Below are 13013 nucleotides of genomic sequence, written 5' to 3' on the forward strand. Positions count from 1 at the left end.
GTAACTATTTCACATTTTTTCTTGCTCTAAATATTAATTGGGGGAAAAAAATATTTCATGGACATGTGCATGCATAAATTTGTTTGGTTGTAGATTAATAAACTTATGTAAGATGTCTATACTTTCCAAACACATTGCATGATTCATTCACTGCTTTCAAGCTTCCTACAGCAATGTAGTGAAGATAACCCTTAAAATGGTCGCTTAGGTAAATTGAGAGAAAAGCTTTAAGAAAAGATACGTTTTTTAATGTGAAATTGCTGGTTATCGTACAAAACAATTGTTCTGTAAAGTCTCAATTCTGATTTCCACTGCCTACGGTCTACAAATGTAGGCATTAAAGCATTTTCAAATTACAAGTTCCTCCATCCGTTTGTCTGCGAAAACAAATACTTCACCATAAAAATGTCAAAAGTGAGGTTAGTGGCAAGGTGTCTGGGTTGCACGTACAGGGTGGAAAACAACCATTAGTTACAGGGGTCTGTAGCCCTGCTATACACATTTCATTGTATGCTCTGAAAGCATAGACTTATGTGGGTTGAATGTGTTGAGCGATTCCAAGAAGTGAAAGAAAAGGCGGACTGCATCTGCATATTTGTGTGTTTCACTGCGAAAAAACTAATGGGGGCCATTAAGGAACAAAAGAAATCATGGGGGTGATATTATTTTAGAGAGATCATCCTGGAAGCTAATATTTTTTTTCCGTTCCAGAGAGACTACTGAAATGTAAAGGTTTGGAAACCCTACATCTATTGTGTTTTTCTATTGTGTTATTTTCCACCCTGTACATATTTAAGTAGCTTATTTATTATTAATTTATATACAACAAACTGTTTACTTACAACACAGTTTTTCTAAAATAACCATGGATTATTGCAATATAAAAAAAAACAAGATATATCATATAAGGATAATATTTCCTAAATAGTTGTTTAATTATTGCCTGAGAGGTGCTTAGATATTCAGGTTTAATTCAAGTTATCGTAAATGTTGTATCCAGATTTGTAAATATGGGAGACGGCTTTACAAATTACATCTAACCGCAGCACTAAAATCTAATTTAACCCACTCCAGATGGAGAACTGTAAACGGAAAGCAAGAATATTTTGTTACACGTATCTAAAAGAAAAGATAGACTAATGAATGCCACCTTGTACGGTGAAACATATGTAAGGGAAGAGCAGGTGTTGAAAAATAAATAAAAACATAGTTACCTGGATCTGAAAAAGCTAGGCTTATCAAAGCTGCATTGTGCAGTGAAACATATGTGATGGACAAGCAGGTGTTGGAAAACAAATAACAATATTTTGGATGGATGGATGGGATAAAGATTAAAGGAGAGAATAATGTCCCTGACCGCCTCACTAAAAATAATGCATATTGAAGTATTTAATATGCATTCTTTATTTTTAGGGAAAAGTTGAAGCTACCAAGCTACAGCTCCATTGCTCTTCTTTGGTTCAACCATTCAGTCAGTGGCAGGAAAATATTCCTATAGAAATAAAAAATTGCTGAGCCAGCACTAGAGCTACCTGGCAGTGAGTATATCATATTGCAGGACATGCCCCTCTATCCCTCCTACGCAGAAAATACCACTAGGGCGTGAAAGGGGCCAAATCCGCCATGCATTTCCACGGAAATGTCACAAGTGACCTCTCAACATCATATGCATTAGAATTCATTTGATGGCTGGACTGTCCCTCAATAACTAATTCAACATTCACATCAATTCTTAAACCTGATGGTTTAGCAGTTGGGATAAGAAAGTAAATTGCTTAGCAAACCACTGACTAAGTAGTCCAAGAAAATGCAAAGCAATTGATGCCGACGCATTCCTTTATTTATGGAACTACTGGGCTATTGTAGAAGTTTGGCCTTGGGTTTATGCTATCTAACCCAGGCAATGGAGACACAGAGTCACTTTTCCCTTAACTCCTGGAAATGCTTTTATCATTGTAGATCGTTCCGAATATCTTTCTTTCACTAATTCCCGCACAAGAATCCACTGTTCTATTCCTACAATACATACGGTCAATACGTGTCTAGCTTCCTGTTTCAAAATGGACTAGATCAATACCTCCTTCTCTGAGGGGAAAAACATAAATTTCCTCTTCTCAATCGCCAGTTTTACAATCCTAATTTGATTAATCTCATGCTTAGGGCCTTACAAACCTGTTACTACCTCAAACACATGAATAGCCCTAAAATGTATCTTGGGATAGCTAAATATTTTATTTCGAAAATAAGATCGTATTCTTATAGCTTGCCAAATAAGGCACCAAATTCTTAGCCGCATAATGAGAACATGTGCTAGATACCTAACTTATACTGAATATATTTTCCTAATTATATGCCAATCCCAAAATAAACTTTACATTAGTAAATAACATTGAATTAGCAAAAAAACTGACAAATTAGTATGTTGATCTAGGATTACCTGCTCTACGTAGTTTATAAAATGTGTCTTTGTTACATTACTAATAACTAATAATAAAATCAAAAACTTTATCAAACAAATCAAATCCAGCCTATGACTATTTTATAGTTTAAAAATATTGTAGTTGAACTTCAACATAGTAGGGGATCTTATACAAATAAATCATATGTATATGGATTTTTTTTAACAAAGATAAAATGAGTTTGTGTTAAAAAGAAGTACAGTTGCTAATAAAAATAATTAAGTAATTAAACAGCTAAAGTAAAGAAGAAACATATGGTACATAGAGTTGTTAACTGCTGTCATGGGAACAGCCTATATTTTTACAACTTTTGCACGTCTTCATCCTTGTTATTTTATCACCATTATTTGTAAAATAAAAAATAAAATACCCACTGCATCTGACAGGCAGTTCCTAAATATAGTTAAGCCTTGTTAGGAAACCAAAATTCAAGCCGAAGTTCAATACAATGTAAGTGCTTTTAGTTAGCTGGAGGAATGTTTAAAAGTAAGACCTTCAAGTGAACTGATTCTTTACAGTCTCAAAGAGCAGGAATTTTATTTGAGCAGGCTAATGTTCCTTTCCCTGCTTTACCATTACCAGATTTTTACTTAAAGTTAACGTTATGAGAGATAATGAAAACTATTTGATCTAGTGAAATTGCAGAACTACTGTATTTCCCAGTTGACTTCAAGTAAAAATGCTTTATTTGTGAATTTATATTGGTGCCCTTATATTATACACACGTTGAATGGTGTCCCTGCATAGCTATAATCACCAATCATATCTTATAATAAACATACTGTACATCGTAGGATTATAAGAGCAGGGCCTAAATATCCTTTTTCAGTGTTTCCTAACTTGTGATAATGTTATGGGGTATATTGTTCTACAATCAGGCATGGACTGTCTATCTGGCACACCCGGCAAATACGTCAGATTGAGTGGATAAAAACATAGAGTGCGGCCTCTCACAGACAGAAGTTAAAGGGGTGAGTAAGGGAAGGAGGGAGAGGATATAGGAGGGAGTATACATGTATGACTGTATGTACCTGCAATTGAGGTAAAGGGGTGAGTAAGGGAAGGAGGAAGAGGGTAAAGGAGGGAGTATGCATGTATGACTGTATGTACATTAGCGTGAGAGTATATAAGTGTTTGTTCATGAGCGTGTATGTATGTGTGTGTCAGCATGAATGTGTATGAATAAGTATGTGAGCATGGATGTTTATTTGAGTAGGACGTGTATGTGTATATGAGCATGGATGTGTATGTGAGTAGGACGTGTATGTGTATATGAACATGGATGTGTAAATGTGTGTGAGCATGCATGTGTATAGGTAAATGGGTCAGCATGAATGTGTTGGCAAGACAGTTGGATATTGGTGGGAGGGGGCCCACCTATTATATTTTTTGCCCTGGGCCCACCAGAGCCTTAAATCAGCTCTGGTTGACAGGCAGAATTCAGGGTAACTGCAGAATCTTTAACTGCATAACTCACACAAGTCCCAGTTTTCATAGGAGGGTCCTGATTTTTGGCCACCGTACATCTGTGCCAAGTAGCTGCCCCACTGTTCTGCTTTTTGATGATTGGGTATCATTGGTCGGTTGGGAAGATCACCTGATTTTCCCCAGCATTGAAACACATGAATCAGAACATGCTTGTATTTTCATGTATAGTTTTTACAGCATAACTAACATCAACTGGCAGAAAAACAGAACATAATGCATAATTATTCATTATTGTTATTTAGTACATCTAATATAAACATATTTTAAACTCTGGGAAAAAATGTCGGTGCGCTAAGCTAGTCACAGGCTCAAATAATACAAATGTATAATACGAGGCCTACCAAACAGGTGTAAGCATGCTGCAAAAACAGTGTATTGGCTGTACAATGTATACAAAAAACAAAGACTGTCTGCGCTTCTTACCCTAATAAAGTTGGCAACAAATATATAAACATAATATAAATGAGAGGTTTTGGTAGCAGTATAAACTGCTTTGTATGTCCACTACGTAGGAGGTGAGAGTAGGTTCTCACCCTATTGAGAGTGTGCCTTGACGTGGCGGGTGAGCTTAATTATGCTTTGGCCAATTCATATAACCAAAACCTCTCATTTATATTATGTTTATATATTTGTTGCCAACTTTATTAGGGTAAGAAGCGCAGACAGTCTTTGTTTTTTGTATACATTGTACAGCCAATACACTGTTTTTGCATCATGCTTACACCTGTTTGGTAGGCCTCGTATTATACATTAGTATTATTTGAGCCTGAGACTAGCTTAGCGCACCGACATTTTTTCTTTTTCCCTGTTTGCACATATTTGAGGTTGTTGGCTCCTCATCAGTCTGGTTGCAGCTTGCTGTCCAGAGGTTAATAGGGAGGAGGTTTAATTGCACCTCCCCCAACACATTAATAAGGTTTTGGTAGCAGTATAAACTGCTTTGTGTGTCCACTACGTAGGAGGTGAGAGTAGGTTCTCACCCTATTGAGAGTGTGCCTTGATGTGGCGGGTGAGCTTAATTATGCTTTGGCCAATTCATATAACCAAAACCTCTCATTTATATTATGTTTATATATTTGTTGCCAACTTTATTAGGGTGAGAAGCGCAGACAGTCTTTGTTTTTTTTATATTTTAAACTCTAAATACAAATCACATCTCAAAATAAATAATCTTTCAGTTGAATGCTGTACATTGGAGTTTACTCACTTAAAGCTTTAGTAGTCATTTGAGTTTTTAATTATTCTGGCATGGCTCAAATTCAACATCATAAGCACTCATATGCAACAACTCATAGAAGCAACTTGAGTAGTTTTTAACAGTTGAGTGCCTTTTAACATGATGTGAATGTGTGCAACTTTAAATGTTATGTCATCCCAGTTAAATGTTGAGTTAAACACAAAAAATTATTCTCTTTCATTTAATACAGAATAAAAGTAAAATGCGTAGATAAAAATCTATACCAAGCCAAATGAAAACATTTTTAACCCCATGGTACAGCATACAGGATGGAAATGATTCTTGATGTGCACAGCTGTAAAATACTGTGCATATTTCTGCTCTCTCTCTCTGTCTCTGTTTACAGAATGCTGCTCCTGAAGACATGAAGGGGTATATTTACTAAACAGCTAAATTATAGGCTTTGAAATAGATGCCAATTTGCCTTATTTTTTTTGTGCAACTTATTCACAGCTAAAATTAGCACTGCCAAATTTTGAAGGGGAAATGTCGTACTTCATTGCCAAGTTTCCCATTAGCTGGAAAAAAATAGCTATTATGTTGTATTTTCTTGGTTATACCAAGATTACCATTGACAGTTCTCCAGTTAATGTGTGTCATAAGTAGTCAGAAAAAAAAAAGAAATTGTTGAGTATAATATGCACTACTGCATAAAAAAATCAAAATAGGCAAGAAACCCACTTATAATCAATGTTTTAATTCCAATATAATACTAAATTAATGTCCTGCTTTGGACACCTGAATAAGGCAGGTCTTATTGGTTTTCTAGTGTTTAGTAAGATAATATATCCCCAACCTTTAACTGCAAAGTTGTTGTTTTTTTGCATTCAAGTTACACTGGTGTGTCAAATCACCATAAGTTATTAATATAAAATACTTTGAGGTTATAAAGGTCTAAATTATGCACGGCTGAATGTAGGCCTTTTGCAAACTAAAAGAATGATGATAGAATGATATGACTGCCTTGGGATTCATAGGATAATGAGACCTGTAAGAAAGCAGTCTTAGCTTCTAAGAAGTAATTGTTTTTGTCATTTATTTCTAAGTATTAAGCCACTCTTCAATGAATGATGCCATGATCTTGGGAAAGTTGTTTTGACCATAAATTCTAACTCTATCAAGATTATGTATAAAAAGCCATTCTGGTGTAAACTGTCAAAAACACCTTGCCAACCAATGGAATACTCTTAGTAACTACCCTCATTTTACATCACTGTACCAACCTTGACTTTTATGCATAACCTTCTATGTTTGGTCTGTGGTTTTTCAAAGTATAATTACATAACATAAAACAACCCAAATTACTGTACATCTATTGAGGTGTATTGAAATTATCAAAAATATTTTCTTCTATTTAGAGGTCAGTATTTTTTTTTTTTTTTTATAACTGAATATTTATTGAGATCCGACATAAAAGAGGACATATACAACATCAGTGTGTCATGGATGAATAACATAAGTGCGTATTACCGTTGGACAGCACAGTAAACATACCGTCGTACAGTGTGTAAAGACAAAAATCATAATCAATACATCGGTATAATGGACATACAATATGTCATACAGATCTCAGTTTTTTGTTTTTTTTTTAAACCGGGAGGGGGGTGGGATGGGTAGAGAAAAGAGGAAGGAAAGAAAAAAAAAAAACAAGAGGGGAACAAGAAAAGGTCAGAAGTAGAAAAAGGTAGAATGGAGAGAAGAAGCCGAAGGTCAATCAGGTTGCTAGAGTCGCCTTCCGATACCAGATGGTCCGCAAATCTTTCAGGATAAAACCGCTAGGCATAGGACAGAATGTAGCAGTATAGTACTTGTCCCAGGCAGCCCAGGTATCATGGAAAATATGTGGAGTATTAGAGGCTGAGTGCGCCATCCGTTCGTAGGTACGATTTGTGGTGAGCGCATATAAGACGTCAGAGGTCAGTATTTTAAAAACATATATTATGTATACATTACGCAGCTGCTAACGATGTATTTTGGTCAATCTGGTTTATACGCTGATATAATCATCACTAAATTACACATTAATTGAAGCTGTAGCCGATATGTCTTTTTACACCTCAATAGGTTGTATTTTGTTTCTTCAAATTCCAATTTTAAATTAGAGCTATACTTTATATTTTATATTCTGCACCAGTTTATATACTACAAGATAAATAGTTGACAGTAAATATTGAAATTATTTTATTTAAATGTATTCCAATATATTCATTTACCATACTATAAGAAACAGGTAATCTGTAATACACAAGTTTTGTCAGCATAAGTTATTTTAATAGACCTATCACAAATGAATGCTAGGCCATCTGTTCGGTTTTCTAATTACAAATGCAAAAACAGTGTTGTTTCAAACTGCATCATAAACCAACAGAAGTTATTTAAATGCATGGATATATTTCATACTCAATGCAGAATGCATCTGTTCTATATGCTTTCCCCCTGAAGCTCCAAAAGTATCTTTTTATTTATTTTTTTAATAAATCTGGAGATTTTTCATACCTATTCATGTAGGGAGAATGCAGTTTTAGAACACCTGATGAGAATGTGTATGGGCTATTAAACCACGTTGAACATAAGGTTAGATCAGTTCTGATTTGATTGATTTGATATCAAGAACTAATCTTGGTTGGAGGAGGAAGACGGCTACAGAAGGAGATAATACACTGAAAATCAACTGTAATGGGTAAGAATTAGTCTTGGTGTTTATTGCGGTAATATGCATAGCTGCATAAAATCTCTAATTTAAGGTTAAGACTACTGGTGTAAAAACCCGGTCCTTCGTACCCTCTTGGGTCAATTACATCCCGCCACCTCAGCCAGCCCTTATAAAATGCTTGACCAATCAACAAAACTCAGAAACTAATTTAGTGAATATTTTAAAATGTAGGATATGGGAAAAGTGACAGATCAACACTGGTGTGTAAAAGTGGCTTTTGTCTGGTTAACATTAACAAACCTCAGATAAACAGGGTGTTTTGCTTTTAATAAGAGAATATATGCATACATGCATTACAAGATTGCTTTATGCTATAGCAGTACCTTAAGTGTAATAAATTGGGCCAATTAACTGCTGACTGGCTGTACATTATATGCCATTCCTCAATTTCTTGCACACTTCCTTCCTAAAATCAAATCTTTATCATATAAATTTTGCATGACCTTCATCAATCACTGTTCCATTAAACTACCCAACAAATGTTAAAACATGGTTATATCCAGCAACAATATGAGAAAACTATTACGATAGTGTATTCTGGGACAGCAGTCACATAGGTACAGGCGAAGATGTATTGGGTGGGTTTTTCTGCTTTGGATTTATTACTTGGGTATATACTCCCATTTTTTTATTGAAATTGCTCTAACTTTCTGTTTGTTTGAGCCCATTGGGAGTATTGTATGTAATATGTCCTTGAATGCTATGAATTGTGTGCTTTCTAAGGTTATAGTAAGAAATTTGTCATGTTCACCAATATACTTATTCTACAAATGATGGTTGTGACATCTCAAGGATTGCTTCCAATCCTTTATTGTGTGCCCATTTACTCTTTGTCCAATTCCTTTTTAAATTCGATATTAAATATTTTTGGAATACACAACATTTAATATGCATTAACTAATATGTTATCTTAAAACAGTTTTTTCATTAGTTGACTAGATTTGGGTTAATGTCTTGATGGGTCTTGATGTAGTCCCTGTATTAAAAAAATAGGAACAGACAGAAACATAGATCAGTAACATTTTAAAACAACTTTAATATTTGAATAAAAACTGGAAAATGCTCAAATGTTACCGCACTGTCAAGGAGGTTTAATGAGGTTCAGTAGCTGCAGCATCCATAGCTTCTCCGTTTCTGGCTTTCTCAGCATTGTAAATCCACCTACTATTCATTTTAAAGTCAAAATTATAGAGGGGAGGAAATGTTCTGCCCTTCACATGGAAATCTTCATTCACATCACAATTTATTAATCCAAAATAATTGGTCCAGTATAAATATTGCGTTATTACTTTCCAATACTTTCTAAACACTTAATCTATACAGGACAAGCATAACATACATCACTTAAAATTCAAAGTGCCCCATAAATAGTAGACTTGTGCTTTTAGATCCGTAGAAAGTAAATTTGCTGTTTTTTCCCTACTTTCTATGTCGGTCGACCATTTCCGCTTCTGCCGACCACTTCCACTTCTGCATCTTCTTCTTCTATCTTCTCTCTTGCCTCTTCTCCATTCTATCTTAAATGTTTAATCTTTAAAGAAAGAGGATACCTCTTTCCTTGTCCGCATCTCTACGGACAAAATCCGTCAATTTCCGCCAAAATGGCAGTGCTGCGGTGAAGTCCTCCCCGAAAGCGCCACCTGAGGGCAATTTGGCAGTGCTTGAATGTTGTAGGAGGTCTGGCCTAGTTTTCGAGACTTCGTACGATTCTTTAAATTTACCAACATTCAGTAAATTGCCAATTCGTACAAATCCGAATGCACTAGTCTAATAGAAATGCTTCTTTTTTCAGTGGGGACCTAACTGCATTATTCTTGGATGGTGTAGTACTTTGGCACACCCTCTTCTTTGTTTCTTCAACAACATATAAAATCCTGCACAGATACATATTAGTGAGAAATTGTGAGAGAGAGAGAGTGAGGGTATAAGAGCGTGAATGAGGATGAGTGATAACAATGAATAATAAATAAATCAAATAAAAATCAAAAGTATTTAAAGCAATAGCTGCTAAAAAATAATCATTACAAAAAAAACACAATTCAAAATCCATGTTAAGGCTTAAGGATTAAAGTGGCCATATTGGAAATTATTTCGCACATACCAAGTTTGTTCATTGTCACCCCTCCAATTGGGCCTGAATTTCTAAATTCCTATAAAGTTCAGCTTTATAGCTATTGGTGAATTTTAAGTGATGCAAATTATGTTTGCCCTCCACAGATTTAATTCAAATAGAATGTTAATGTATGCAACCTCAATGCAAGTAGCCAAGATCAGCTGCAAACTTGGATTTGTTTCTAACTTACATGTACTTCCATTTTAGTGACGAGCCCTCATCCTATAAAGATACAAATGAAAAGGATCAGGGCTGGTAAATCAAATGACGGGTTGAGACAAGTACTGATAGTAAGTTTGTTTCGATTAGAATACGCGCATCAGTAGTGACATTACTCTTTTCGATATAATTTAGATTTCAATTAGAGTTTTTTTAATGTATATGCATGTATATTGCTTGTGATTCTGTGATAGAGTGTGGCTCAAACTAGATGCATCCTTGGAGATAAGAAACTAGTTCTTTAAAATGTAAAATTAGGATTGATGTTCTGGTTAAAAAATATGCTGGCCATTAGTTGGTAGCGTCAAGGCAAAATCAGAAAATAATCATGCCTTTTTTGGTCATATTGATTAAATAACTACATTTTTAATGAGTTAATCAAGAAAAGATGAGGATATTGCTAACTTAAATTAAAATTCAAAAGTCTGGCCTTTGAATGTATATAGTTTAACCATTATGTGGCAGAGAAACGAACAGATTGCAAATTTTATAATCCCGAATAAGATATATAGCTCATTTAAAAACATGCACTATAAGGACAAATGTATTGCAACACCTGGCCATTACACCCACAGGGACTTTTACATTCTTAATACATAGACATTAATATGTAGTTGGTCCCCCCCTTCGCAGCTATAACAGCTTCCACTCTTCTGGGAAGGCTGTCCACAAGATTTTGGGGTGTTTCTGTGGGAATTGTTCATCCAGTAGAGTATTTGTGAGGTCAGGCACTGATGTTGGACGAGAAGGCCTGGCTCGCAATCTCCATTTCAGATGCTTATATGGATGATTTGAGCATAGTCATGCTGTCCTTTATGGTTTCTGTACTTCAAGAACTAAAACACATCGTGTGCAAGCATAGTCCAATACCTAACTCAAACTCTCCTCAGTCTGTAACCGCTACTGGCAAGTTAAAATGGTGTCAGCACACTTAAATGCTGCTTGGTCAGAGTGAAAAGTGAGGGAAAACTCCTACAGGTTGTTGGACTCAACAATCATAGCCATAACCATCAATGAGATCATCTCCCTTGAGTTTTTTGGATGATTATCATTCATTTCTATGTTCCCTCCTACACACAGTATCTTTCCACTTTATCTCATCAAAGAGTACCAAAGCCAAGCAAAATTTCATTGATTTTGAAATTCATTTCCATTTGTTTTATTGGGGGCCCTCTTCATCAGACATTTATTTTATCTACTACTATTTGAAACAATCTTAAAGTGACAATGCCAACTATAAAGTTTTCATACTGTATTAATGTACCAATTTCATTTAAAGATTTTTACACTTGAATTCTTCTTAAAATAATGAGAGAAATATTACTTTACTGGGTAATCTCATTTAAGAACAAGCAGGAGAAAAGTAAAGTGGCCATGAATTCATGGTGCGGGGGGAATGGATAATTCATTCTGATGTTTTTAATCTGCTCAGTGGAGCAAGTATAAATTCAAATACACAAATCTTGCTTTTGAAATGTTTCATATAAATTTGACATAAAAGATTTAAGAAAATATCTAATACATTATTTGCAGGAAATGAAAACAATCTGGGAAGAATATCAGTATAAGTAACATATTGCTTATGCAACCTTTTGTGGTGAGTAGAATTTTTTTTTTATATTAAAATGACTCCTGACAATACTGAAAGCAATCTATTTTAAATTTATAATTTTTTTGTACAAGGCTAAATGATTCTCTGCAGGTTAGGTCAATTGCTATGCTGTTTATTTTATCTTTGTGTTTACTTTCTATACATTTTATGCCAATAAAAATTATAAGATAACTTCAAAATACAGTTATACATCATAACTCATACAGCATTGTAACCAGGGTTGCTCATTTAAATGCCATGTGTAATTAAATGGGCTATGCAATAAAAAATAATTCTATCAATGAATGCTGTCAATGCCCAACATAAGATTTAATTGACCCTATTCCTTAAAAGTTGAGTTGACCAATGTGTATCCATAATTACTATGTATGGTTTTTTTTATAAATCTTTACAGTTTTGGAATTGCAGTTGAGCTCATGTGAATTTATCTTCAACTCATATTTACAACTCCCAAGCAACCATCTAAATTATTGAAAGTCCTTTTTTAACTGACATCCCCTATGAGGGGCATGAGGCCTTTTACTTGATTCAATTCTAAACACCTTTGCCAGACGGGGTTTCTGATCATTATTTGCCTAATGTGCCACTCCTTTTACTGGCTTCCCATACCCTTAATAATTGCATTTAAATCCGACCCTTACCTATAGAGCTCCTATCTCCAAATAGTATTCTAATAGCCATCCTTATTTTGCGCACAATTTGCTTCTCTCCTCAACGATTATCACTTCAAACTAGCATATCCATGATTTTGCCCATGCTGTTCTCTGGAATTCATTACATAATTTTCACACACTCTGGTTTATTCTAACTTGAAATGCTCACTATAAATACACCTGTTAAGAGGTGCATACAATCTATCCTCCTAATAGTAACCACCTGCTTTCTAAAAACAAAGAAACAAAAACATGGGTTCTTGAGCTCTCCAAGCTATTTGAATATCCCAATAGATGTTCTGCTTCTTGGGTGTAGCCTTATCTCATTATAGGCATACATCTGCCAAAACACACTATATAAGCTTTCAATATACAGTATAAAGCTTTTTAAATTTAGATAAAATTTAGAAAAATTGAATGAAGTAGAACTATATAGGAAAACGGATAATGCAAGAATGATATTTTGATGGCCCACATGATCAACTGCTTAAAGGCAACAGATCTGCCATTTATGATTTA

The sequence above is a fragment of the Spea bombifrons genome, chromosome 3 (assembly GCF_027358695.1).
Source record: "Spea bombifrons isolate aSpeBom1 chromosome 3, aSpeBom1.2.pri, whole genome shotgun sequence".
Classification (NCBI taxonomy): domain Eukaryota; kingdom Metazoa; phylum Chordata; class Amphibia; order Anura; family Pelobatidae; genus Spea; species Spea bombifrons.